Genomic DNA, 25,160 nt, shown 5'->3' on the forward strand with positions numbered 1-25,160 from the left:
GGGAGGGAGGAAGGGAAATAGAAGGTAAACCAGAGAAAGTGGCCAAGCTAGCATTCCCTTCTGGGTCTAAGCAATGTCTGCACCCACACCTCTCTCAGAATTGGAGCCAAATACCTCAGGGAAGCAGAAGTTTCAATAGGACTGCAATTGCTCCAAGACAAAAGAGCTAAGGAGTTTGGCACAGGACTGTAGACAGAATTCTCCAGCAGCTCTTCCCAACAGGAATCTAGAGAATGTAAAAGGCTGTTGCTGAACAGGATGTCAGGGACAGTGGCTTCTGACAGACAATACACCATCTCATGAAGGGGTCGAAGGCCCTGAGGCTCCCTCCTGGATGGAACCATCAGGGGCATATGTCTTAGTGATTAAGGTACTTTGCTTTCTTTCCTTCTTTCCCTACTAACCCGTCCCAGCCTGCTCAGGCTAAGCCAGAAATGATCCCCACCCCCACCTACAGCAGAGTCAATTCACCTGAGGCTGGTCCAGGCAGCTCAGATTAAGGAATGGCTTCTATATCCAGCAGGGAGAATGACACCAGATGACACTGGACAGGCTGAGGCTAGTGAAGTAGGAATGTCTGTGGCTGCTGGCCCTAACCTGTGGCCAGATGTGCAGATTCCAAGGCATGCCTGCCAGCAGTTTCAGCAGCTACCCTCTGTAGGCAGTGCTCTGGCCAAAGCTGGGGTAATGTGCCAGGATAGGTAAGAAATAACAGTCAGCTGATAGAAACTGAGTCCCACTGAGATTGAAGCCCAGACTCTTCTCCCTGGAGAGAAGCCCAACTCATTAGAGCCCTTAGAATCAGGAGCCAGGGTACTGGAAAGTTCCAGAAACAAATCAGGCTACAGAGACATACTAACAAATATCCTGCAAGGGAAGAGTTTCAAAAGGATTGCTGTTGGGCACTAGTGACTCACATTGTAATCCTAGCTACTCAGGAGGCTGAGATGTAAGGGCTGCAATTCCAGCCAGCTGGATCAGGAAAGTCTCCTATCTCCAATTACACACACACACACACACACACACACACACACACACACACACACACACACACACACACACACACACACACACACACACACACACACACACACACACACACACACAGCTGGAAGTGGAGGTGTGGCTCAAGTGATAGATGCTACCCTTGGGCAGAAAAGCTAAGGGATGGATAGCACTCAGCACAAAGGTATTTTTCTAGGCTGAGAACGAGGAATGAGGAAATGCAGGGCTTCTGTTCCTGAAAATGGCCTATGAATGAAGATAGGCTGCAATATTTCCTGTTGGGAAAAAGCAATAAAGTCCAATGATATCTCAGTTGGGAAAAGCTTCCAGTAAAGTCAACTTCCAGGCTTGCTGCCTAAACCATCTTAAGCACCTTGCTTCCTTTTCTAAACTATGGTTTCCATGATTATACAGGGGACTCTCCTCCTGCCCTCTGTGGTGACCATGGCTTTGCTGGCTTCGAAAGTGGAATGTACAAGTTAACATTAAAGAGGGTTATTAGTTAAGGTTAGTTGAACTTTGTCTAAGGTGTATTCAGAACATGTGCTAATTATAAAGAGATGAGAGATGGGTAGAGGAGGGGTGAGTGAGGAGGTTGAAAGGGGTAACATTGATCAAGATATATTGTATTCATAAACTGATTTGTTAAGTGGCAACTCCTCTGTACTACAACTACCTAAAGATAATAATAATAAATAATAGATAAAAAGATAATAATAATAATGACAATAATAAAGAGATGAGGAAAGAGAGCTAGGAGGAAGATAAAAGGTAATAAATAAGCACGTAGCCAACAGAAGATAAAGCCTTGCTCAGCCAATGTCACCAACCTCATTCTGGGCTGGGCACTTCCCTCTTCACACCACTATTGGGCAACTTGAATCCTTGGGGTTTTTTGATCACTCAGTAACTAGATCCCAGGTCCAGCCTATACTCTTCCAAGCAAAGTTGAGCTCAGGCCTAGGTACCAGGTAAGACACTAGACCCAAAGCAAGAAGTAGATGGATAATATGGGAGCCCAAGTAAAATATCTTGTTATTAATGTGTGTGGGTGTGTGTGTGTGTGTGTGTGTGTGTGTGTGTGTGTGTGTGTGTGTGTATGTGTGTGTGTGTGTGTGTGTGTGTGTGTGTATGCATGTGGGCCAGTACTGGAGCTTGAACTCAGGGCCTTGGCACTGTACATTACATTTTTTTTATTTCAATGTCAAGGTGATGTACAGAGGGGTTACAGTTACAAAAGTAAGGTAGTGATAACATTTCTTTTCTAACTTGTTACCCCCTCCTTCATTTTTCTCCCTCTTACCCTCCCTCCAATCTCCCCCCTGCCCCATGCCTTAGCTTTTTCACTCAAGGCTGGCACTCTACTACTTAAGCTGTATCTCCCTTTCTGGGTTTTTGGTGGATAACTGGAGATACGACTTTTCTGCCCTGGTTGACTTCGAATCACAATCCTCATACCTCAGCCTCCTGAGTAGCTTACAATTACATGCACAAGCCATTGATGCCCAGTTAATTACTCCTCCGGGGCATGCCATTCCATTTCTCCCTCACCCTCAGCTTTGGCTGCAAGCTAGCTCCTAGGAACTTTGAAAAATGCCAGTCAGTTCCTTGGCCCTACCTATTCTAATTAAATTAGAATGGCTGGGGATAAGGTTAGCTGTCTTTTGTTTCTTGGTTTCTGAGCACTCTCCAGGTGATTAGAAAGTGCAGGCAAAACAGAAAGCCAGTACACTAACAGTCACAGTTAGCTAAACAGCCCTGGTAAAGGACCCTGGAGATATTCTAGGCAGAGGCAGACTCAGGTTTATTCTAATCACTAGAGCACAATAAACACCAATGTGAATGCATACAATAGCAGTAAGGAAAGGAAGCTCTGTGGGATTTTGTGAAGAAATTTTTTCCAAACCACTAGCTGACTAGCTCTGTTAGACAACTTTTAACAAGCACATTAGACTCCTGTATCATACTCATTTAGCTTCCTGTTTGCAAAGACATCTTGTCTTGTGGCCCTCACCACCAGAGTTGGTCTTTCCCAACTCCAGTAATGATCACACCCACACCCATATCCACACCTCCCCCCACCTACACACAGAGTGTACTAAGGGGTAGAGAAAGAGCCAAGCTGGGACACCAGTGGCTCATGCCTATAATCCTAGCTACTCAGAAGGATGAGATCTGAGGATCGTAGTTCAGCTAGCCTGGGGAAGAAAAGTTCCCGCAAGACTCTTACCTCCAATTAACCACTCAAAAACTGGAAGTGGCTCTGTGTGACTCAAATAGTAACAGTGCTAGCCTTGAGCACAAAGAGGCTCAGGGACAACGCCTAGGATCTGAGTTCAAGCTCCATAACAGACAAAAAAATAGCAGTAGAGCACCAGCCTTGAGCAAAAATCTAAGAGACCAAAACCTGGCCCCTGAGTTCAAGCTCTAATTCTGGCACGTGTATACGCATGCGCGCACACACACACACACACACACACACACACACACACACACACACACACACACACACACACACACACACACACACACACACAACCCAGGAAGCCACTATGTGCTAACGAGGGTAGGCTCTGTAAGGCCAGATTGTGAGCCTAAGGTAGGTCTGGGAAGCAAGCAGAGGGGTGGTCCACCACTGTAAATCCATTTACTAGTTCTGGAGAAAAGCTTCACAGATAATTTCTCTTAGTTGATTCAAGTACCATTGCTCCAGAGAGTAAACCTTCTCAAGGAGATGCAGCCCTTTGGGGAAAAAGCGTACATCACAGAAACTTTACTTCCAAGCTCCTCTCATCCTTCCACAAGGTAAGCTAGGCCAAAAGAAGCCTACCTGCCCAGCTTTTCATTCAGGCACGGTGCTGCATCCCTCAGAGATGATGTTTCATTCCAATTTGCAAAAGAGTGCCCTCTACTTGGCAACTGCCCTGGCAGAGATGCTATGTCAGGTGACTGACTGGTTTTGCCACCTTTGTCTAAGGGCCAGAGAGAAGGCTGCCTTCATTGAGAGCCATCAGGGATTCAGGACTGCTGAGACTTCCCATCCTAACTGAGGCATGGACATTAGTAGGGGTGGGGGAGGCTAGAATATCTTACCCAATGGGAGATCTGGTATACTTACTGCCTCTCTCTGCTCCTGCCATTCTTGGCTGGAATTGTCACTCCAGCTTGATTCTGGCAGGAGAGGTAGGCACAGGGAGTAAAGAGAGGCAAGACCAAAATAGCTCCCATCCCACATTCCAAACCTCGCCAGAGGGGCACTGTGGTAAGGGCTGCTGTATTTCAGCCGGCCTAGCTTGGCAGTGCTAGATGCTGGCTGGCCTCTGGCTTGTTAGGTCACAGGGCAGAACTTGGGGCCCTGTTGCACCTGTTCAGATGCCAGCCTCAGACTCAGCCGGAACTACAGCTGGATGCCAAGATCCTGGGTCCATGTGAGCAACTCTTTTGGAATCCCCCTGTCACACCACCAAAGCAAACCGCTCACAAGGGTCCTATGGGATTGGGTGGTAATAGAAACTGGAGCCACTAAATGTTTTTGCTGGTTGGCAGCAGTATACTCATGTGGCAGCTATACCCTCTAACACATCTGTCTCCTAACAGTTTGTACCTACACCTGGCCACAGGAGCAAACTTGAAATCTCTACACAAGGACTCTCATCAGGGACAATTTGTCTCCAGGAGACATTCAGCAATGTCTGGAGACATTTTTGGTCATTTAGACTGGGACGGGGGCACAAGGGGGGAGGGAGAGATAGGTCTGAAGTATGAGATATGAAAGTCAGGCACCAGCTTACTGGGGGACCTCATATACCTCAAGCTTCCCAATGCACTTTGGGGAGGAATAAAGAATGAAGAATGGGCAGGAAGGAGTAAAGAATGAAGGCAACTATCAATGAAGTATCCTTCTCTTATGAGTCTGCCGTAGAGAGGTGATAGTTCTGTTTAGAGTTGTTATGAATGAGGAAGTTACGTAAGAACCTATACCCCTGTAGCTTCTAGTCCCTCTGCTGCTATGGCCTGAGTCTTGAAGGCAACTGTAAAAGGGGGTAAGGTGGGAAATCCCAAGGGCTTTGAGGTTAAACCCACACCCCCGGCCCATTGGTGCTGCTTGAGAAATTTGGGTCCAGGAGCAGCACAGCCTGTGGTCTCCTAGGCTAGCAATTAATACAGCAAGGCCAAAGCAGACAGCTGACATTCCTGCCCAGCTCAGGGCTTCCCTGGGACAGTGAAGGTCAAAGCTGCCACCTGCTCTGTTGCAGTTAGTTGCTCTCCATTTGCTCTCTTGCCCCTTAGGGCTCCTGCCCCCAACCCAGTCCCTAGTGCTCTGACAAGGTCATGGTGGAAAAAAAAATGTTAGTTTAAATAAGCCATATACTATATTCCACCACCTCCAATCTCTAGCCTGCAGGTAAGGGATGCCAGTTAAACTGGTCTGGGGCAGATGTTAGACCAGCAGTAACTGTTCTCCAGACATTTGGACCCAAGGTGGTTCAGGTGAACTACCTTCTGATCTTACATCCTCTAGCGATGTGAGTGTAACTTTACACAGGCTACTATATCTACCTAAGACTCAATCTCCCACCTGTTTTTTTTTTGGTTGGTTGTAGAGCTTGAACTCTAGGCCTGGGCACTGTTCCTCAGCTCTTCAGCTCAAGGTTAGCACTCTACCACTTGAGCCACAGCACCACTTCCAGTTTTCTGAGTGGTTTATTGGAGATAAGAGTCTCACGGACTTTCCTGCCCAGGCTGGCTTTGAACTGCAGTCCTCAGATCTCAGCCTCCTGAGTAGCTAAAATTACAGGCATGAGCCAACCGTACCCAGCTTAATCTCCCATCTTTGAACAGCCATTTCCCAAGCCAGAGGCCAAGCTGAGGCATGTGTGACTGGCAATACCTGGATCAGTAGAGGAAGCTTCTTTCACATCCCCTTCTGGGAGACTCACATGAGGGTCTTCTATGGGAAACCAATCCCAAACTCATCTTCCCTCTCAAAGCAGCTCTTCTGATGTCCTTACTAAAAATAACATATCTCGGGCTGCTTTTCAATTTACCTGCAAGTCACACATTTGTAAACCAAGTCTGACTTGAAGCTTCAAACTCCTACTGATTGTTCACCATGTAGGCCAAGCAATCCAATCCATACATACTCCCCCATACTCTCACACACTTCCTACACAATAGCCTCAGATCAATTCAATGGCCTCAGATACATAACACTTTCTCAGAAGCATATAAATCTGTCTCTCCCACCTAACTGGGACCTCCACTGCATTGGGTCCTATTGGTCTTGGTGTCCCCACTGCAGTGTGTTAAGTGCAACACACAGACAAGAAATCCAGCCAGGCATCAGTGGCTCACACCTATAATCCTAGCTACTCAGGAGTCTGAGATCTAAGGATCATAGTTTAAAGCCAGCCCTGGCTGAAAAATCTGTGAGATTCTTATATATACATACATACATATTTTTTTAATTTTTTTATTTTATTGTCAGTTATGGGGCTTGAACTCTGGGCTTGGGCACTATCCCTCAGCTCTTCAGCTCAAGGCAAGTACTCTACCACTTGAGCCACAGCACCACTTCCGGTTTTGAGTGGTTTATTGGAGATAAGAGTCTCACGGGTTTTCCTGCCCAGGCTAGCTTTAAATCGATCCTCAGATCTCAGCCTCCTGAGTAGCTAAGATTACAGGCCTGAGCCACCAGTGCCCAGCTTATATATTTTTTTTTATTGTAAAGATACTGTACAGAGGGGTTATAGTTACATGAGTAACTATTGAGCATTGTTACCTCCTCCTTTGTTTTTCCCCTACCATCCCTTCCCTCTCCTGTGGGACTCTTATTTCCAATTAACCAAAAAAAAGCTAGAAGCAGGGAGCTGTGACTCAAGTGGTGGAGTGCCACCTTGAGTGGAAAAAGCTAAGGGACAGCACCTAGGCCTGAATTCAAGCCCTGGTACTGGGGCATATGTACACATGTACACGCGCGCGCACGCGCGCGCGCGCGTACACACACACACACACACACACACACACTGCTTCCAACTGAACAGTATGCAAGCCCTCTGGTGCTTCATAACATGCTATTACCACAGATGCAGGAGACACAGAACCCAGCATACACCTTTGACACGTAGGTGCTGTGGAATGCTGGGGGAGGGAGGGAAAGCAGGGGAATCAAGGACCAGATAGAAAAACAAAAAACAAACAAACAAAAAAAAGAACCCTGCCTGAGAGTGGAAGCATTCTAACCTAAAAGTACTCTATGCTCTGCCATCCAAGCTCAAGTTTGGGCATTGAAGTTCATGTGAGAAATGAGGCAGGTACTATCTCCTGCTTCCCATTCTTGAACTGAAAAGTCTGGGTGCTCACATGTTTTGACCCTGTGCCACCATCTCTGTGTCCCCCGCCCCACCTCCTTTGCCTACTTCCCTTTCCTTTAGCTGAGGCCAAATATAAACTCCCAGGCAGGAAATGCCTTGAAGGAGCCTGGCCCCACCCTGAGATCCAGAGAAAATTGTCTCTGACAGAAAGGAAATGGCCCCGGGAGAAATGACCTCCTCATGAAGCCAGCAGACACATCTCCTCCCCTGAACCCTGTAGCCAGCTGGAGGGAAGGCTGAGATGCTGAACACATGGCAGGGGGGCAGTACTGACAACATGGCTGCTCAGACCATGGTAGGGCCAAGTGAAGGAGAACCCAAAATGGTGACCTACCAGCTGTGTAATACCTACAAGTAGGAAAAGTAATAGGCTAGCAACTTGCTAGCCTATTTAGCCTAGTTTTTAGTCCTGGCTCAGATCTGTCTCAGCTTTGATTGACTGCTCATTAATGACAATATGTATGATAATAAATGCAATTAGTAATAACAATTACTAACAGAGTCTAACAGTTCTTGTGTCACATCCTGAACCAAGGATTTTACACATATGGTGCAAGTTACTTCTCTATGTAAAACAGGGATATAATCACAATATCAACAATATCAAACAAACAATCATTTGTATTGGTCCTAGGGTTGAATTCAGGGCCTAAGCACTATCTCTGAGCTTTTTTGCTCAAGGCTAACACTCTGCCACTTGAAACACATCTGGCTGCACTTCAGAAGCTGCACTTCTGGCTTTTCCATGGTTAATGGAGATAAAGAGGCTCACTGTTTTTCCTGCCCAAGCTGGCTTGGGACCCTAATCCTCAGATCTCAGCCTCCTCAGCAGCTAGAGTTATAGGAGTAAGCCTCTGGTACTCAGCAACGGGAGGTTTTAGTGAGAATAAAATGAGATAATAATACCCCAAACATACCAAGTCATTATTATGTCCCAGGTATTGTTTTAACGGAATTGTTTAACGGAATGTTCACAACTACCCAGTGAAGTAAATGCTCTAATTTACAGATGAGGAAACTGAGCCCTACAGATATAGAGGAACTTGCCTATGGTTCCCAGCTAAGAAGTGGTGGGACAAGGGACAAATCCATGCACTCTAGCTCCAAAGTATGACCAAACAAGTTAGAATTGCCTCCATTAAATAAGGAGATATTGCCTAGACCAGGGCCCAGCACATAGCAGTAAAACACACATAAACCACCTATGAGATGTAATAACTTCCTGTCAGCAGAGAAAGGATCATCTCACATGCCATTTAGCCCCTGCAACAACCCAATCGAAAGTAAGCACTGCTTATTGTGTAAATGGGGAAACTGAGACTATGGAGTACAAGCGGGGCCTATTTTAATGCCAGATCTTTGCCTGCTGATGGCTTCCCAACTCCTTCAGCCATCCCATCCAAAGCCACTGCCCACTGGCTAGTACCCAAGAACCTACTTGGTACCAGATCTTATGCTGGGCACCAAAGTCTGCCAACACAACAAAAGATGAGACCTTCTGGAGTACTTTGCCAGAAATACGGCCTGACCCATTCTTCTCGGGGAAGGCAGAGGCTAAGCTGGACTGTCCTTTGAAGCATCCCCTGGAGCTTGTTGTGGAGACCACATAACACAGAAGAGGCACCAAAGTGAGGGAGCTGGCAGCTGGAACAGCTCGAGGAAGGAAGCTTGCAGCCCCCAAGGAGTCTGAGATGGGAACATTGCGGGGAGGGCTAGATCTTCTGGACAACTCCTCCACCCCCGCACACCCAATTCAAGCATGGGTTAGAGGAACTAGATGGATCACAAGTGTTAATCCAGCCAGCCTCCTGCCTGCCCCTCCCCACCCATGTCTTCTAAACAATGCAACCCGGTTGTCAAGACAGCACATTAAAATGTCTCTTCTTCCCTGGTGCCACCCAGCACACAGCTCCCCACCCTTGCTGCTAGAAGGTGCTAATCAGGCAATTCTGGTGCCAATGCCAAAAACCACCCCCAATTCCCTCCTGCACACATTTCCCCCACCCCAGTGAGGCTCTACTTTAGAGCATCAACACCCACTCTTTTGTGTTTGTCCTCCTCCTACCTGCCAACCTTGAAGGTGGGAGGGGTCGTAAAGGGGAAACAAAGGCCTGTGAGGAAGATCCAAACCTTTGCCCTTGAGTGTGGTCTGGGCATCTGGAGGACATGGCCAGCCATTCAGAATATAGAAGGCAGAGTCAGACTGCCTGAGTCCTGGCCTCCTATGCTATCACTCTTCAGCCATGTGACCTTGGGTATGTTCTTCCTTGACTCTCTTCTTACTCAGTTCCTTTTTACATGAGCTAGGGAAGATGACAAGTGTAACTGCCTTACTGTGATAGGGATAGTTACAATGTGAAGAAATCAGAAGTGTTCATTATTATTATTGTTGCTATCCTCATTACTACAACCTGTCCAAATGCCCCAAATGCTACTAAATGTGGCCAGAATACAAAGCCCTGAACCTAGTTCTAGAAGAGTTTTTCTGGATGAGGTGGTATCCGAAATGACCTAGCATCCAGAGGTGGCAAGTTAGAGCTCAGAGGATTCCCATGTAAAGTGCCTAAACCACAATAACAGTGGGAAATGGATTGATATTGCTGGACTGAATACTCAACAACCCCATGAGGTAGGCAGGTACACATTTCATTTCATAGTCAACAAAATGAAGATTCAGAGAAGTCAAGTCCCTCAGGCTATGTATACCAAAGCTCCCGGTGCTCCCAGTGTGTCCTGCACATTTCTAGGTGGGCTTTATTTCTTCTCTGATGTAACTCTGGCCTTTTCCTTATATTCCTTCCTTTGTTTTTCCCACTGACAAGACCCTGCATAGGGGGGTGGGGGCTACCCACACCAGATGTTTGGCCAAGCTCCTCCTATGGAAGCTCCCCAGTCCTGCCCCAATTTGACTTCTTGACCTCAACCTGAAGCAGAGTTGCAGATTACAGCTACTTGCCTATCTCACACCTTAGGCCAGCCTTTGGCCAGTACAGATAAAGGGCAGGAAATCCTAGGCCACCTCCACCAGAGGTTGCTCTCTTTACCAATGGAGTAGAGTTACAGGCTGGACAGAGGTACATCTGTGATGGGGAAAGTGTGGGGTCAGCCCCAGCTGCCAGGTTTCTAAATCTCCCTCACCAGACACTGTTGACTTCCTTTCCCCGAACCTCAGCTAGGGATCACCAAGGCTCACACTCAGAATCACACCATCTACTTTACTGAGTTGCTTTAAGAAGAGTGGAACCATGGGAGTACCCTGGAATTTAAAGAAATGGGGGGGGGGGGTGCTAGTCGCCATACTTGGCATCACTGCCATTGACCGCTGGGGGAAGGCATGACTGAGTTGGTTTCTCCCTGTCTGATTCACTCTTTTAGGCCCCACTGTAGGCATGGCTCACACTCGTTTCCGGCTTCAGTACTCCCTACAATATCCCCTTCCCTCCATCCCCATTGGCTCCAGAGACAAGGCAAGAGACAGAGCAGCAGGGTAAGCTGGAAGCCCCCACAAGGGATGCCCCCACAAGGGATATAGCATTCAGCTTATCAAAGTAGTACCTAAGCTCACAATAGGCCTTGTTTTCTGCCAGGGAAGGAGGCACCCATAAGAAGGTCTCACTTTCCAAGAGCTCCCTGATGGTGGGAAATGGCTGGACCTGAACAACAAACAAATCAGAGAGGTGACAAGGTATATGGACTCACGATTCTGGGAATTGAAAATCCACCTGTTGGGGTCAACAGAAAAGGATTATGGAGACATCATTCTGAAAAGACGGAAAAAAAAAAATAGAAGGGAGGAAGGGCCTTCCATTTCCTACCTTTGTGTATTACGAGGGTCAGAAGCAAAATGGAGAAACAAAGGGTGAACGAGTATAGCAGTGGTACTCAGTAGACACTGTTGAAAATGAACTATACAACTTGTGGGTAGGGACAGGAGGGAAAAACTGGAAAATAGCAAGGGAAGGGATGACGTCTAAAAAGGAATGTGCTCACTACCTGATTTATGTAACTGTAACCCCTTTGTAATAACAATAAAAAATAAATACAAAGAAAAGACAACGAAAATAGATCAATAAGAGAGGGCTAGAAACAACAGCACACAGAAGGGACCGTGATGAGGCTGGGGAGGGGGCTGTCCCAGGTCTAAGAGGAACGCTCAGAGGAGCTGAGAATATTTGGCCTAGAGAAGATATAGGGACATGGGGTTCTGTCCTAAGACTTCTAAAGTTCAGAGAGAGCACAGAGGATCTAGGTGATCCTGAGGAGCAGAATTTTGATCCAGGGTTAAAAGGCATGAGGAGACAGATAAAACTTTCAGCCATTCTATAGAAGAAATCAACAACTAGAAACATCCCTCCCCCTATTATTGAAGGTAGATGAGCAGGACCAATCGAGTGCATGGTGGGATGGGGGGGACATGGACTCCAGCCTCAGGAGTCTTAGACCTGTTTTCCTTCCAAAGGCCCTTCTCCCCTGAACTCTGCTGTGTGCCTACCTCTAGGGGCATTGTGGGAAAAAACAAATTTGTCTGGAGCTGACCAGTCCCTTCCTGGTTCTCACAGAGTCCTGGGATCCCAGGAGCACCTTGGGCTGGTACTACCTAGAGAGAACAGGTCACTCATTAACTTGTGGCTGAATGGGTCAAAGGGTGGCCACCTGGGACAGATGCAAACATGGGGAGGGGCTAGAAAGCAAACTGCACAGCCCATGCCCAAGGAAACCCTTGTGGCAGTGCAAGTTCCAGTCATCCTGAACTGAGTCAGGCCACTTAGAATATTCAGTGACAAGGCCTAGCTGAATTTGAAGTCATGCCTCCATTGCCTTGTGGAGGAAGAAATGGCTTTGAGTGGAATGCATATCTGAACTGCTAGAGGAAAATCTGAAAAACCCAGAGTGCAAGTCAACCTGCCCCACTTACTTTATAGACATGAACATGGAGGTCCAGAGAAAGTAAAGGTGTTGTCCAAAGTCACTCACATAGGGGCAGAACCAGATGTCAACTTTCCTGACTCTGTATTGGCCCACAGGGTTCACTAAATGCTTCCTACTCTTCCCACTGGAACTACAGAAAACTGCTTGTGGTCTGGAGCTTTCTAAATTGGGCCTGGGTTCTGGCCTGACCCTTCCTAACTCCCACTGCTTGTTGAGATATAGGATCTCCAAGGAAAGCTTCCTCCTCTACTATAGTGGCCCTCAACCTCTCAGCCTCCCCCTCCCTACCCTTCACTCCTTAGCCTGGTATGAAGAGACCCAGATCCCTACTCTAACCTTATATACTCATACTACTTCACCCCATTTCCAGTAACAGCAGACCCACATCGTGAGCAGTTCTTCCTCTTTTAGACTTGCCATTTTTTAGTCAATATGTTGAATTTTATTTCATTTTTTATCTTTATTATCTTTATGTAATTGTACAAAAGTGTTTCAATTCACTATATGTTTATGAGTAGAATGCATCTTGATCAATGTCACTACATTCTGTTTTAAACTTTCTTTTTTTCTTTTTTAATTTTTTTATTGTTTTTATAAAGATGATATACAGAGGGGTTATAGTGAGATAAAGAGTACATTTCTTCTTTGACAATATCACCCCTTCCCTCACTCTCTCTTAGACTTTCAAATTGAGAGCAGACACCCCCATCCCCTTCTGGTTCTAATACTTAAAAATCCCCTCAGTCCATTGCCTATCTCGATCTCCCCTGCCCTCTCTTTCTTTTTGCCAGTCATGGGGCTTGGACTGATGGCTTAGAGTGCTGTCCCTATGCTTCTTTTGTTTAAGACTAGTGCTCTACCACTTGAACCACAGTGCCACTTCTGGCTTTTTCTGAGCAATTTATTGGAGGAAAGTAGTTTATTGGAGGAAAGATTCTCATGGACTTTCCTGCTGGGCTTGCTCTGTATCCCAATCCTCAAATCTCAGCCTCCTGAGTAGCTAAGATTATAGGTTTAAGCCATGCCAGGCTTCTCAGTCCCTTTTGACTAACTCCCTTGTGCTTCACAATGCCATCCAGGTGAACTTGTATCCTTTAAGCAATGTGAATAACCACTTCTGTTTGCCCAAGCAAAGACAGAGGAATAGAATTTTAATTGGCCCCAGAAGTTCCCAAGTCAAGAGTTCCCTGGGGGAAAAGGTAAGAGTTTAGGATGGGGTTCCTTTAAGGCCTGGGGTGGATAGGGAATTTAGTTAATGGTCATCCCCTAGAGGTGACTTTCCAAGGTGGTTATTATGTGGCTCAATTATTAACCAAGCAGTGGCAGGACCCCAGGCTTGTTGGAAAGAGGCCGCTCCTTTCCCAAGTACAGGCCAAGAACAGGAGGCTGAAGCCAGCGAGAGCATTCCTGGGTCTTTCTGTCCCTCTCTGACAGGACAGGCTCTGGTGGGGTGGGGACAGAGGCCTGTGCTGAGGGCAGCTCTCCCTCAGCCCACGTGGGGGTGGAGGAGGGCTGGCCCGGAAATTGAGGAAGTCAGCACACCCTTAGCGGGGTGGGAGGGAAAAGAGAGACAGTGAGGGGTTTTATCGTGAATGAGAGAGGAAGCTCCAAGCTGGGCCTTGGTGATTAGATGACAAGCTGGGAAAGACGCTCATCCTGAATGCATCCTGTTTTGCTCCAAACTGGCCTCAGGGGCCAGGGGCAGGGGAGGGGCCTGGGTAGAAAGCAGCCTCTCCGGAATTCTCCCAGGCCTGCTGACCTCTAGCTCCTGGGTGGCCATGGAACTGGCTGTGGAACCCAGGAGGCAAGTGGGAGTGTTCAAACTCTCATTTACCACTAGAGAATCTAAGGGAGAAGGCAAAGAGTTTCCACCACAAGCTTCCACAGGTCAGTCTGGGGATCAGAAGCCCCAGGGACAGCTAAACATTTGCCAATACTCACTGCTACTAGCTGTGTGGCATCTGTAAAATGAAGGACAAGGACTCCATAATCCCTCTAGCTCGGACCTTTCCTGGGCCCCTCTTCCAAGGTTCAGCTCAAATATCACTGCCTCTGTTAGTCACCTTCTCCTCAGTCCAAAGCAATCAATCGCTCCCTGGTCTGAACTCCCAGGGTATAACCTCAATAACTGGAAATAGGAACACAGGCTAAACTTTTTTTTTTTTTTGCTGGTCTTGGGGCTTGAACTCAGGGTCTGGGTGCTGTCCCTGAGCTTTTTTTTGTTGTTGTTGTTGTTGTTTTGGGTCCAGTCGTGGGGCCTGAACTCTGGGCCTGAGCGCTGTCCCTCAGCTCTTCAGCTCAAGGCTAGCGCTCTACCACTTGAGCCACAGCGCCACTTCCGGCTTCTTTTCTTTTTGCTTATGTGGTGCTGAGGAATCGAACCCAGGGCCTCAGGCATGCAAGGCAAGCACTCTACCACTGAGCTACCTTCCCAGTCCCTCCCTGAGCTTTTTTGTTCTCAAGGCTAGTGCTCTACCACTTGAGCCACAGTGCCACTTCCAGCATTTTCTGAGTACCTTATTGGAGATAAGTCTCAACTACTTTCTCTGTCTTCGAATCTTCAGATCTCAGCCTCTTGAGTAGCTAGGATCATGGGCTCAGTGCCTGGCTTGGCTAGACATTTAATGATCTTAAAGGGACTAGTTTTGCTGAGAATATGACAGGGTGGTGGATTTTTTTAATTTAATTTTTTTTTTGTTTATGTGGTACTAAGAAATGAACCCAGGGCCTAATGCATTCTAGGCAAGCACTAAGCCACATTCCTGCTGATATTTTTTTGAGACCCTATCCTTTAGAAATATATATTGAAAAAAATTAGATGAAATGATAACTGTCTGGGATTTAGATCAAAGTGCAACAAGGGAAGGGGTAAAATAGGTAGAGATGTGGTACTGGAGACTTTATTACATTGACTCTCTTTTGAAAGGCAGAATTCTTCATAATATTTTTAAAACCCTCACTTCTGTGATAGAGTATCAGTGGGTTGTATATTACTCAGGGCCCTAACTCCCAAACTGGATAGATTGTACCTTGAAGTTGGGGGTTCTATGTTGTCCATAAGACCCAGCAGCCAGTGTGACCTTAATGACTAATCATTTATAGAGCACTTGGTGGTGTTTACAAAGCCCTGAGTGGTGGATCCCCTTGTTGAGTCCAATGATATGGAAAACACAGAGAGAAAATGAGGATCTGAAGGGTTGAAGAAGCAGTACAGCCTGGGTTGATTTAAACTTCCATGTGTCTAGCCCAAATCTCCTGTTCTTTCTCCATGACACCCTGGACTCCCAAGGAACTTAACATTCAGTTCTCAGATTCTTGCATGTGGCAGAAAGTAAACAGCAACAGCAACTGTTGGGCATTTAAGCTCCCAACATGGAGGGCTGCACAAGAGCAGCTCACACACAACGCCAGCACCCGGGCCCAGACTATGGCCTCTAGTCACTTGATTCCTATCTACTAGGCCCCCTGTGTTGAACACACACATACACGAACTTACATCCAGGCTCACACATGAATAGAGTGGTTTTTTGTTGTTGTTATTTTTTGTTGTTGTTTTTTGCCAGTCCTGGGACTTGAATTCTGGGCCTGGGTGCTGTTCCTGAGCTCTTTCTTGCTCAAAGCTAGTGCTGTACCACTTGAGCCACAGTGCCACTTCTGGATTTTTCTATGATTAATTGGAGATAACAGTCTCATAGACTTTCCTGCCTGGGCTGGCTTTGAACCACGATCTTCGGATCTCAGCCTCCTGAATAGCTAGGTTTAGAAGTGTGAGCCACCACCGATCAACATGAATAGTCTTCATAAACACATGATACCAACAACTGCATGCCCAGCTCCCTGTTCAACCACCCTGGCTAGGGTCATGGAGCATGGAAGAAACTCACCAAGGTTGGCTGTGTAGTACAGTGGTAAAACGCTTGAGTAGTACGTGGCCCTGGGTTCCCATCCCAAAGCATAGCATCGTTGACATTTCCATCATTATTTTTTTTTTGTATATTAGATATTCCTAATTGAAATTTTATTACATTATTTCATACCTACACAAATGTTGTAATAATGATTTTATTAATATCAAAGTTACTTGAAAAATGATTTCCTGGTATTAAACAGTATGATGTTCATTTGTACTTAAGGCAAAAAATGTACTGTTTATAAAGTATTTACTTCCTTGTGTGTGTGTTTTTCTGTCGGTTGTGGGGTTTGAACTCTGGGCCTGGGTGCTGTCCCTTCGCTCTACAGCTCAAGGCAAGCACTCTACCACTTGAGCCACAGTGCCACTTCTGGTTTTCTGGTGGCTTCTTGAAGATAAGAGTCTCACAGACTTTCCTGCCCTGGCTGGCTTTGAACTGTGATCCTCAGATCTCAGCCTCTTGAGTAGCTAGGATTACAGGCCTGAGCCATCAGTGCCTGGCCCTTCTGTTTTTTAGTTGTGCCTGTTGAGCTACAACCTGCAGCCATAGTTGTGTGTCTTTATAAATCCTCAGTATTTTAATTCAGAAAAGTAAATTTTTAATTTAATTAATATACATTAAACATACAAGGCAGGTGTTTAATTGTGACATTTCCATACAGGTTTATGTCCATCCTTATTTTATCTGCAGAGCAGCCTCTCTAAGGCCCAAGGCCATGATGCTTGATCCTACTCAAACTGGGAGCTGAAGGGATAAAATTTTGCTCTCTACAATTCAAGCTAAAAGTAATTCCTTTATCCAACCAATAATTCCCTCTTATTTTGTTCCAGAAGATGAGTGCACAGCCTGCCATTCACTGAACCTACATTTTCTATGGCTGGAACCTGGAGTTTGCCAGAAAAAATGCTGGGACAGCACTCCAGCTGGACAGTATCTTTCTTCCCTTTGTAACCTTCTGGGTTGTCTTTTGTGTCCCTGCGACTCTCCCTATACCTAGACCCAGGGATCTTCTGATCCCTCTCCAACCTGGAGTCCCCAAAATAGATATTTACAACTTTAAGAAGATAAGGTGAGTCAAAGTTTGGGCCTCTTCTCACTACCTTCTACTCTTCTGCTTGAACTCAGAGAGTAATGAGGTTAAACAATGAATGTTTGCCAGACTCCTTGTGAGACTCACTGTTGTAAGGAACACTCACATCAGGTACACAACCCCTTGGTCCGCCTTCCACCCTGTTTCTCACTTTTACAGCATCTAGACATGTGGTGGCTGCTCTACAGAAGACAGAGCCACAGATACAGAGGGACTCAGAATATACTTCCAGCAGTGACTTAGGTGTGGTAAGAGGACAAGAGAACAGCGGAAGCCGGGTGCCCATGATTGACGCCTGTAATTCTAGCTACTCAGGAGGCTGAGATCTGAGAACCAAGGTTCAAAGCCAGCCAGGGCAGTAAAGTCTGTGAGACTCTTATCTTCAACAGACCACCAGAATACCAGAAGTGGTGCTGTGGCTCAAGTGGTAGAGCGCTTGCCTTGAGCTGAAGAGCTGAAGAACAGTGCCCAGGACCAGAGTTCAAGCCCCACGGCCGACAGAGAGAGAGAGAGAGAACAGAGTTGTCCAAACTAGACGGTGTGGTGTGGAGGGCTGAGAAGCCATACTATAGATATCTAGGCAACAGAAACTCCAAAATGGGAGGTCTAACACCTGGACACAAGATTAGATATTATGAGGACTAGCCCAGAATGGCCAGCTAGATAGACAACTAGAGGTTTGGTTGAAACAGTATTTCCCTCATCTTTTCCACACAAATTATACCTTTCCACACCATCAGCCAATGAAAAACCCTAAGACCCTTCTTCTCCCACACCTTTGGGCTGCTTATTCTCCCATTTGCAGACAAGATCTGTTTCTCCTTTATTTCAGAAGGACGTATAGATAGTGGAGGTGGAACCCGCAACCCTTAGACAGGGGGTGGAAACTGGTGGTGTAGCAGGAGTCAGGGTTTGAAAATAGCCCTGGCGGTGATTCATTCTCTTCTCCTGGCATCATCAGGTGCTCTGAGTGAGACCCAAAGAAGCCAGGACTCCAGGACCTGGGGTGAGCCTAGACTCTAAGTCAGCTTAACCTGCGTGGGGGAGCTTGACTCTGGAAGGAAACTCCTACATTTTCCCACCAGCAGTCTAACTGCTACCTCCCCTCAAGCAACACATGTGCAATCACAAGACTGTCCCCCAAGGAGGTCAGAGACAACTCTTTTTACCTGCTGTTTAGGAGTCTGGCTCTAGGTGCTATGGAAGTCTTAGGGAAGAAGACCTCAGGCCTTTTACATTTCAGTGTCTAAAAAACACTGTGGCTTCCAGAATTAGTGTGAATAGTGTAAAGTCACATGAACTGGCTGAACCCCATTTTCCTGGGCAGCAATTCAACTGTAACAAGTATTAGGTGAGGAGACAGAGAGGCCTAGACTACCTAATTGGAACTCCCCCAAAACTTCCACCAGCAGGCATTTCTTAGGGTTCTAAAATGCAAATTTATCTGGGACTTCACAGGCAAAGGGATCCCCTAAAAGATGTGTCTTGGCTAGAGGTTTACACTGGCAGCTAGCTTGTGAGGAGAAACTCCTTGGCAGGAGCTTTTGGAAGGCAAGGTGAGATGCGATGCGATACACAAGTTCGAGCCCTGAGAAAGCCATGTGGTCAGCAGACGGAGAAACCACACCACCCAGCCTCTTGGTCACTGAGCCCCATGCCCTGCCTCCTTCGTCTAGCCCCGCAAGGAGCCCCAACTCCGAGCCTCAGCCAAGCCCGGCATAGCGGGTGACTACACGCTTCCCAGAGTCCTATTTGCTGGAAGAGATCGCGGCCGGCACGATCAGTGATCCCTCAGTTTCAGCAACTGTGAAGCCAACTATGAGCACCACCGGAGGTAGCTCGCCTCGCTTCTTTCTCGTTTCTAGCACACGCTGCCCAGCAAACCCGCTAGGGACGGGACAGGGCCATAGTACCTCAGATAGACTAGGCAGCGACCCGATCTGTCTGGGTGCCCCTGAAATCGCCTCAAGTCTTACCTGGAGGACGCGTCCACGCTTTTGGGTTCGGACCCAGGCACAGCGGCGAGCAGACTGTAGGAAAGCACAAGCCAGACTACTCCGTCCCGGGCACGCGTGGAGCCTGGGGTCGGGCGAGGGTAACGGTGCCAGCCAGAGGAGCAGCTGTGGCAGCTGCTTAGCCGTTGTCAACCCGAGGCCACTCGCCGCGCAGGTGGGGAGGGAGCGTTGGCGAGTTCGGCTGCAAAGGCGCCCCACCCACCTCCAAGACCTTCGACCAATGAGAGCGCAGTCCGGCCCACCGGCCTCCTCAGAAAGCCGCCCAAATCAAACTGGGAGGGGCTCTGTCTGCTGATCCTCCAATCCCTGCGCCGCTGCCTTTCCCTCAGGTCACACCGCAGGGAGGGAGTAGACTGAAGCCCAGAGCTAACTGAGGGAGCCTGAAGGAGCAAGTCAGCAAGGAACGCTGACTGTGTGTTCTGAAACTCTGGCACCGGGTGGGGACTTCAAATACGCTATGTGCGTGAGAGGAGTCGAGTGACTTGTTCACGATAAATTGTAACGAGTCCAGAAGTCATCAATGTAATATTTGAGCAGGAGTTTCCATCCCCTATTTTTATCCTCTTTTATTTTTATTCTTTTTGTTGTTGTTGCTGGTCCTGACGAGTGAATTCAGGGCCCAGGGCGCTGTTCCTCAGCTTTTTGTTCAAGACTAGCTCTACTATTTGAGCCACACCTCCATTTCTGACTTTTTTTTTTGTCGGTCGTGGGGCTTGAACTCTGGGCCTGGGTGCTGTCCCTCAGCTCTTCAACTCAAGGCTAGCGCTCTACCACTTGAGCCACAGCACCACTTCCGGTTTTCTGAGTAATTTATTGGAGCTAAGAGTCTCACAGACTTTCCTGCCTGGGCTGGCTTTGTACCGCGATTCTCAGATCTCAGCCTCCTGCGTAGCTAGGATTACAGGCATGAGCCAGCAATACCTGGCTCCACTTATGACTTTTTGATGCTTAAATGGAAATAAGAATCTCAAGGACTTTTCCTGCCAAGGCTGGCTTTGAACCACAATCCTCACATCTCAGCCTCCTGAGTAGCTAGGATTACAGGCCTGAGCCATCTGTCCCCAGTTTATCATTAGGCACCAAATTCTGCAGTCTCCCTAATACCCTCACTTCTCTATCCCCTCCAGGTCTATAAACTCTTCCTCCATGCAAAAATACATGGGAAACAGGACACCAGCATTAACACTGGCAGATGAAGTTTTCTAGGAGTTCAGACAAGTACTACAGAAACTCTGTTAAAATTCAGTAAGAAATTAGAAATAGCATTTGATTTCTCTCTTGTCACAGAAAGATTCCAAGAAAAATTCACCATTTTGACTTCACTGATGAGTTATGAACTCCTATTAGCCGGGTGTCAGAGTATCCAATATTTTTATGCAGAACAATCACTGCAATCCCCACACATATTTACAATAACAAAAACTAGGGAGAGGTGACTCCCTCCAGGCTACTCATACACAATCCATGGCAGAGACAATGCACTCACACTACTCATTCCTCCATACCTAACAGGACAAATGAAGCCAAAGTTTTTTGAATGTAGGCACTACATTCATGTTACATGATTGTCACATGATTGCCAACACAGAAGAAATGAATCCAAGGTTCCTGTAATGTAGGCACTACTTCCATCTCACATGATTGATACAGGATCCAATGCAGACAAGAATAAACTTTTTTAGGGGGGGTGGGAAGCAATTTTTTAGGTTATCAGAAGTGATAACAGAAAAAAAATCTAGCCTTAGTCCCAAAAGACCCCCTCCTGTGGGCCCTCCATTGTGCTAGGCCAAACTGAAATTCTCTCACCTTCCTTCCCTGCTGGTTCATGTAAGAATTAGGGAAGCAATAATAAAGCAAGGTCCAACCCCCAGCTTGTACCCTCTGTTTCTCTTAATGGTAGGGCTGTAGCTCTTATGCTCAAGGTGAATCATAGTCCCCATAGGACCCAAACATAGATGAGACCTGCACACTACAACTCATTCCCACAAACAAAATCCACCCTGAGACAGGAATCCTTATGAAGGGTGGGAAGGGATATGACCTCCTTCCTGAGGCTCTTGTAATCATTGTAAGCATCACTCAGCCTCTGAGTTGAAGCCAAATGTCTTTTGCTTTGCACAGAGCTAGAAAGGACTTAAATGTGGAAGACATGCCATGATCCTGTCTGTTCCCTCGGTGCAGAAAACCAGAGCTGATTCTATTTACACCCCACCACACACATGGCACTGAGCACAGTGCTGCTGACAGAGCAAAGTATGTTGAAAGGTATTGAAGGGCATACTGGAAGAAACTATAATCATTGGGTACTTGTAATCCTAGCTACTCAGGAGGCTGAGATCTGAAGATAAAAGTTCAAAGCTAGTTCAGGCTAGAAAGTTCATGAGACTCTTATCTCTAGTTAACCACCAAAAGCCAGAAGTGAAGCTATGGTTCAAATGATAGAGTGCTACCTTTGAGCAGAAAAGCCCAGACTCTGAGTTCAAGGCCCAGTACTGGCACCAAAAATAATAAAATAAACCTATAAGAGGTGAAAATAGAAAAAGGTACAAAAATTATAAAGATATAAACTATTACAAATAAATGCAATGGAAGTTGTACAATGTCTACAACATAGAGTACATGCTGAATAAAAACATTTGATGAGCTGGACACTGGTGGCTCAGGCCTGTAATCTTAGCTACTTAGGAGGCTGAGATATGAGGTTTGCAGTTTGAAGATAGTCCGGTTAGGAGAGTCTGTGACATACTTACCCCCAATTAACCAATAGAAAGCCTGAAGTGGACCTGTAGTTCAAGTGGTAAAGCACTAGCCTTGGGCAAAAAAAAACTCATGAACAGCACTCAGGTCCTGAATTCAAGCCCCAGGACCAGCACAAACAAACAAAGAAAACTTTTGATGAATAATTGAGAGACCATAATAATCAAGGCAAGCTCCAGTACTATTACTTATACCATGTATATTAGAATACTGTGAAAGAGTTCAAGAGATAGCAGGGTTTGGGGTGTGTGTGTGTGTGTGTGTGTGTGTGTGTGTGTGTGTGTGTGTGTGTGTGTGTGTGTGTGTGTGTGTGTGTGTGTGTGTGTGTGTGTGTGTGTGTGTGTGCATGATGAAGCTTGAACTCAAGGTCTTGTTGATCTTGCTTGGCTGTTTTGCTCCAGGATGGAGCTCTACCACTTAAGCCACACTTCCAGTTCCAGGGCTGTGGGTCTTTCAAAAAATATCCTGCCAGGCCTGGTTGCAAAACATCTGTAGTCTCAGCAACGAAATTATGGGGTAGAGGTAGTAGGATAGTAAGTTGAAGATCAAACTCAGTTATATGGGAAAAAAACAGTAACTAATTTTTCTGCCTAACTTCATGAGCTTCAAAAAGGGTGCTCAGCCTTTTCAGAAAGGCAAAGATGGCTCAGCCCCTTCAAGCGCATCAGCCCCTACTTGGTGCTCTAGTCTAAGCCAGTTTTGCATAGTTTCAGTATTAGTACCTGGGATGGATAGGGAAATTGTGCCTCTTTAGAGGTTTCTATCTAGGTTGTCACCAGAAAGGCTCTGGAATAACAGGAGCCTTCAATTTCTTGGCTTCCTTTTTTCCACAAGCCCCCTTTCCTGCCCATGTACCCTGTGGTGCCACCATTGGTACCTTAAGTACCAGCTCAGGCAGGCAGGGAATTGCCACCAACATAGCCCAGCATTGTCAGAGAAGAGAGCTTATAATGGACTGTAGAACCTAGCAGCACTTATATAATCCCCAACTCCAGTGGAGGGATACATTGCCTTAGGTTCCTCATCTGTGAAGAGTAGATAACAATCACAATACTGACCTCCCTTGTCTGCAGAGCAGATCCTCTGTGCAAATAAACTGACCACAGTGGCTGGCACATAGTAATTGCTCCTAAGTGCGTGATATGAAGATGAAAGCATTCACCCATGGGGGAGAGGGGCCTAGTTTAAGAAGTAGGTTAGCTGGATGCTAGTCCTACCTCTACCACATTTTGGCTGTTACCTAAGACAAGTCATTGTCACTCCAACCACCAGTTTCTTCATTTAAAAAGAAGGAGTAGGCTGGGAATGTGGCTTAGTGGTAGAGTGCTTGCCTAGCATTCATGAAGCCGTGGGTTCAATTCATCAGTACCACATAAACAGAAAAGGCCGGAAGTGGCACTGTGGCTCAAGTGGCAGAGTGCGAGCCTTGAGCAAAAGAAGCTCAGGGACAGTGCCCAGGCCCTGAGATCAAGCCCCAGGACTCGAAAAATTTAAATAAATAAAAAGGAGGAGTAAAGCAGGGACAGATGACTCATGCCTGTAATCCTAGCTACTCAGGAGGCAGAGATCTGAGGATCATGGTTCAAAGCCAGCAAGGGCAGGAAAGTCCCTGAGACTTTCTCTAATTAACCAGCAAAAAGCCAAAAGTGGAGCTGTGGCTCAAGTGCTAGAGGGCCTAACCTGGAGCAAAAATGCTCAGGGATAGTGCCCAGACCAGGAGTTCAAGTCTCAGTACTGGCACACACACAAAATGCAGGAATAGTGCATGATACCCATTGAAAAAGTGGAGAAGACAGGCATGAAAGTGTCCCTTGAAGGCCAGTGGCTGGAGGTTAAGACAGCAAAGAAGGGGCTCTGGGGAAGAGCTGTCTATAAGGGTCCATCAGCCTCTCTTCAAGGATGAAGCAGAGAGCAGCTCCACATTGAAAGCCTGCTTCCAAGACCTTAAAGTCCCAGGAAAGGACTCCCACAGTCCCTGCAACCCTTACTGCCTAGGAAGGGGACATCATCAAGATTCTGCATGCAAACTTGTGGTCCCATTCTGCTATAGCTGAGCAGGACATCAGGTAGGCACCAAACAGTCCTTGGCCCTCCTCTTTCCACTGAAGTAAAACCAACGGGGCACACTGCTGGGGTATGCAAGAAGGGGAAACAGGAGGCTTGAGGGAGAAATGGAGTATAGTTCGACCTTCTGCACCCAACACATGACCAGAGTTGCCCTCCACACATCTATACACATTCCCACAGGCTTCATCAAAGCCCACGGGTAAAAGCCTGCCCTGGTGGCCTGTCACCCCCACCCAGCCTCGTGAAAGGGGACTATTGATCAAACTTCCACAACACGGAATAGTCACGGTTCATAAACAGTCGTCAGGGGAGGCATGGCCAAGGCCTAGGCAAGGGGCCAGGCACTGGGAGAGGCCCTAAGAGCAGGGGAGACTGAGGAGGGGAGGCATTGGTAAGGTGTGGCACTCACAGGCACCCCACTGTTCCTGAATGGCCAGAGGGCAGGGGGACAGAAAGCTGGATCCTGGGAGGAACAGAAAGACCTTCTTAGCCCATCCAGCACCTAGAACAGCTCTATGCTGACCAAAACCTCCAGACAGACAGGGAGGAAGGCTGGAACACTGGCCAAGACAAGGAGGGACTCAAGAGCTCCTGACCACCTCTCTGTACCCAATTCTGAGTGAGGAAGCACGTTCTTTTTTCCCATCCATCCATGCTTGCCAGTGTTTGTCAGCTGGTAGAAGCACTGGGCATGTGCACAGGACACTGAAAGCAGAGAACCCAGTTTCAGCACTTTCCCAGACTCCCAAGAACAGTCATCCCTCCACAACAAACAGCTGGCAAGGTGCCAGCCTGACAAAGTCAGCCTAAGCATTGTCACAGAAGATCCACAGGTCACAGCAGTGTGGCTGGCCTGACGTCAAACTCAGGATGAGCCATGACCTGACTGCTTGGTGTCAAAGAGCCAGAGATTTACTGCTGTGGTCAATGCAGTATATGGACAGACACCCTGTTCCCTTAAGGAGCTGTACCAGCTCCCCCAAAACTTAAACATGGTGGTCACTCTGGAAAG

General features: G+C 47.0%; 1 protein-coding gene across 1 annotated transcript in view; it reads right to left on the reverse strand.

The window, feature by feature from the left end:
* Stard8 (StAR related lipid transfer domain containing 8) overlaps nt 1-19,359 on the reverse strand; it is a 40,913-nt gene extending 21,554 nt beyond the window's left edge. Inside the window, exon 1 of the mRNA XM_042694910.1 lies at nt 19,286-19,359. The gene's annotated coding sequence lies outside the window, so the exon portion shown is untranslated. The remainder of the gene's footprint in view (nt 1-19,285) is intronic.
* Between the last annotated feature and the right edge of the window lie 5,801 nt (nt 19,360-25,160).

This window comes from Dipodomys spectabilis, unplaced genomic scaffold, assembly GCF_019054845.1.
Source record: "Dipodomys spectabilis isolate Male_0828 unplaced genomic scaffold, ASM1905484v1 ptg000176l, whole genome shotgun sequence".
In the NCBI taxonomy this organism is placed as follows: Eukaryota; Metazoa; Chordata; class Mammalia; order Rodentia; family Heteromyidae; genus Dipodomys; species Dipodomys spectabilis.